We start from the raw sequence: 4490 nt of genomic DNA, 5'->3' as shown, positions 1-4490 counted from the left end.
GAGGCTGAGGCAGGAGAATGGCGTGAACCCGGGAGACGGAGCTTGCAGTGAGCTGAGATCCGGCCACTGCACTCCAGCCTGGGCGACAGAGCGAGACTCCGTCTCAAAAAAAAAAAAAAAAAAAAAGAACGAGACTCCGTCTCAAAAAAAACAAAAAACAAAAAAGTGAACCTCCTTTGCCTGGGCATGATGGTTAATGCCTGTAATCCCAATGCTCTGGGAGGCTGAGGTGGGACGCTGTCACTACAAAAATTTAAAAAGTTAGCCAGGTGTGGTGGCATGCACCTGTAGTCCCAGCTACTTGGGAGGCTAAAGTGGGAGGACTGCTTGAGCCCAGGAGTTTGAGGTTACAGTGAGCTACGACTGTACCACTGCACTCTAGCCTGGGCAACAGAGTGAGACTCTGCCTCTAAAAATAAAACAATAAGCCAGGCCAGGTGCAGTGGCTCACATCTGTAATCCCAGCACTTTGGGAGGCTGAGGCAGGTGGATCACTTGTGGCCAGGAGTTCAAGACCAGCCTGGCCAACATGGCAAAACTTCATCTCTACTAAAAATACAAAAATTATCCGGGCATGGTGGTGTACACCTGTAGTCCCAGCTACTCAGGAGGCTGAGGCATGAGAATTGCTTGAGCCTGGAAGGCAGAGGTTGCAGTGAGCAGAGACTGCGTCACTGCACTCCAGCCTCGGCAACAGAGTGAAACTCTGTCTCAAATAATAATAATAATAAAATAAATCAGTAATAAAAATAAAAAGTTAATCTCCCTGAACTGGCATTTAAGTTTGTCCCATATTCTGCTTCTGGCCCACTTACCTCTCCAGCCTTATTTCCACATCCATATTCTCAGCTTCTCCAGACGGATGGCTTCCTTATTATATCTCCAGAGTGTGTACAGCTCATCCTCTCTCCCTATGCTTTCATCCTCACCATTCACACTACCTAGAGTACTATCTTCCTTTTTGTCTGCCTATTCAAAACCTACCCATTCTTTAAGGTAAGCTGAAATCAATCTCCTACACAAAACCTCTTTGGTTCCATTGATCTTTTTCCTCTGAACTTATGATCTGTACAAATTACTTGACACACAGCACATACCACCTTGTCTCATTCTCTAATGCTGATGTGTTATTCTGTCTACCAACCAGGCTATGAGTTCCTGAAGAGGATCACCCTCTTGCATGACTCTTTTATAATGCCTTACCAACCTAAAATCAAAAAATATTCATCCCACCATTTCAAAAGGAAGTGTGTTTCAGGATAACCAAACAGCCCCAAATGATGAGAGAGAGCTCTTCTTTACAGAAGAAAGCCAGCTACTAAATGTAGAAGGAATGACAGAATTAGAAAATCACAAGCTGGCAAGTCCTAATGAAACAACTGATTCTAGGGAATTGGATATTCACACAGCACCAAATTACCATCTCACAGATTACCTGCTTACCTTAAGAAGAAAAAACTTATAATGAGACCAAGAGATTACCACTTTAAGTATGAACTTTACTGTCACTAATAGTGAGAAAGTACAACACAACTTCACACACCTCTTGATGAGAAGCAATAGGAAATTCACATCACCTGAGAAGTAGTTTTGCTGAAGAGCTAAAATATAGCAAGCCATTCATATTACTTTCAGTGTTTAGGAAACAGGTATAGAAAAACAAGTTAAATGACACCAGAAGAAAACAAGCAGACATTCTACAAGATAAACTGGCTTAGTCTCTTTAAAAAGATAATGTCACAAGTAAGCAAACAGACAAATCTAGAAGGTAGGACAGGGCAATTACACCAGTGTCAACAAAAGATCAATAGCACAGAACAAAAAAGGGGAGAGTGCTCTAGATTGAGAGGGTTAAAAGGCATGACATTCAAATGCCACATGGACCCTGTTTAGACTCTGATTTAAACAAATCTAATATTAAAAACACTTTTTCAAGGTTTGACACTTTAGGAAATTTGATTATGGACTTAGAATTGGATAACAAAGAATTATCAAATTATTGTTAGTTTTGTTATGTATAATAACAGGTTGTAAGGTTTTGTGAGAAAATGTCCATTTTTTAGAAATACATACTGAAATACTTGGGGGAAATGGCATAACTGGGGTTTGTTTTCAAGCAAAGAAAAAAATTTTAAAAACAAGATAGTGATAAATGAAGCCAATATGGCAATGTATCAGTAACTGTTCATTCTCACTGGTGGATATATAGGAGCTCAATCAACTCTTCTTATTTATTTTTTGAGACAGTCTTGCTTTGTCACCGAAGGCTAGAGTGCAGTGGGGTGATCTCGGCTCACTGCAACCTCCACCTCCCAGGTTCAAGCAACTCTCCTGCCTCAGTCTCCTGAGTAGCTGGGATTACAGGCATGCATGACCATGCCCGGCTAATTTTTGTATTTTTAGTAGAAATGGGGTTTCACCATGTTGGCCAGGCTGATCTTGAACTCCTAACCTCAAGTGATCCACCCACCTCAGCCTCCCAAAGTGCTGGGATTACAGGCATGAGCCACCATGCCCAGTCTTATCGTATTTTTAAAGAAAAAAATCTAATGTCACAGAAAAAAGATGTGGTGGTGTTGCTGACCTAGATTTAAACTCCTTGGTTAGCTATTGCTATCATAAAGGAGAATTTCTGGATAAGCAGTATGCAGATTCTAGAACAAGATATTTGGAAGGCTGAAACTCTTTCTTTAAAGGTAACATTTGTTTAAAACATGACCTGAAGCAAATTTACCAAATGTTGATGCATAATTTTCAGTCATGGATACTTGGATATCTTTTATATTGTTCTCTATAGTTTTGTATGTGTGGTGGTTTTAAAACATGACCCCAAATCCTATGACACCTTTCCTACTGATAGGTGGGTCTGTGCCCCACTCTTGAATCTAAGCAGGCTTATTTGTAACCTATAGAATATGGTATAAATGACACTATATGACTTTTGAGGCTAAGTCAGTAAAGGTAATTTCAGTTTCCACACTGCTTGTTGGAACACTCACGCTTTTAGCAATCTGAACCGCCACGTAAAAAGTTTGATTGCCCTGAGGCTGCTGGACAGTGAGTAAGCTAGTCACATGGAGAGGCCACATGTTGGCACTTTCAGTCTTGTGTGTCCTCCTAGACCAGGCACCAAACATGTAAGTGAAAGAGACTTCAGATAACTCAAAACTCTTGGCCAACAAGTCACCCCCAGCCTTCAGTTTTTCCAGCTGAGACCCCAGACTTCGTGCAGCAGAGACAAGTTGTCGCCATTGTGCCATTTCCAAATTCCCGACCCACAGAATACATGAACATAAGAAAATGCTGGTTGTTTTAAGCTGGAGATAAAGGAACCTCCTTGATTAGACCTGGGTTTTGGGAGGGGAAAAAACCTATAAAAGATATTTTGTGTAAACAGTTGGGGAAATTTGGTTATGAACTGGGTATCTGAAGATCTTAGGGAATTATTACTAACTTTGGTAAATATAAAAAAAAAAGTGTGGTTACACTGGGGAATGGCAGATGTCCTTAATTTTTTTGAGATGGAGTCTCACACTGTCACGCAGTGGCGTGATCTCTACTCACTGCAACCTCCACCTCCTGGGTTTGAGTGATTCTTCTGCCTCAGCCTCCCAAGTAGCTGGAATAACAGGCACCCACCACCAGGCCCGGCTAATTTTTTGTATTTTTAGTAGAGACAGGGTTTCACCATGTTGGCCAGGCTGGTCTCGAACTCCTGACCTCAAATGATCCGCCCACCTCGGTGTGCCAAAGTGCTGGGATGACAGGCGTGAACCACCGCACCTAGCCAGATGTCCTTATTCTTAGGAGATACTAAATTATTAACGGGTAAAATATGTTATGATGACTGTACATTACTTTGAAGTGGCTCAGCAAAAACTATAGATAGCCAGATAGATATAGATAGATGAATCAAGCAACTACAGCAAAATGTTACAACTATACAATCTGGGTATTCAGACTATGGGTATTCATGTGCTATTGCTTCTACTTTTATGGCTCATGCCTGTAATCCCAGCACTTTGAGAGGCTGAGGCGGGCGGATCACCTGAGGTCAGGAGTTCGAGACCAGTCTGACCAACATGGAGAAACCCCGTCTATACTAAAAATACAAAAAATACAAAAAATTAGCCGGGCCTGGTGGTGGGTGCCTGTTATCCCAGCTACTTGGGAGGCTGAGGGAGGAGAATTGCTTGAACCCAGGAGGTGGAGGTTGTGGTGAGCTGAGATCGTGCCATTGCACTCCAACCTGGACAAGAGCGAAACTACGTCTCAAAAAATAAAATAAAATAAAATAAAATAAAATAAAATAAAATAAAATAAAATAAAAAAACAAAATAAAATAAAACTGTCATAATACACTTTGGGATGCCGAGGTGAGCGGATCACCTGAGGTCAGGAGTTTGAGACCAGGCTGGTCAACGTCGTGAAACCCTGTCTCTACTAAAAATACAAAAAAAATTAGCCAGGTGTGATGGCACGTGCCTGTA

General features: G+C 41.5%; 1 protein-coding gene across 1 annotated transcript in view; it reads right to left on the bottom strand.

Moving 5' to 3' along the window:
• Nucleotides 1-4490, bottom strand: part of PHF8 (PHD finger protein 8) — a 78845-nt gene that overhangs the window by 8040 nt on the left and 66315 nt on the right. The window lies entirely within an intron of this gene.

The sequence above is a fragment of the Piliocolobus tephrosceles genome, chromosome 12 (assembly GCF_002776525.5).
Source record: "Piliocolobus tephrosceles isolate RC106 chromosome 12, ASM277652v3, whole genome shotgun sequence".
Lineage (NCBI taxonomy): Eukaryota > Metazoa > Chordata > Mammalia > Primates > Cercopithecidae > Piliocolobus > Piliocolobus tephrosceles.
This window is presented reverse-complemented; position numbering and strand designations above follow the sequence as displayed.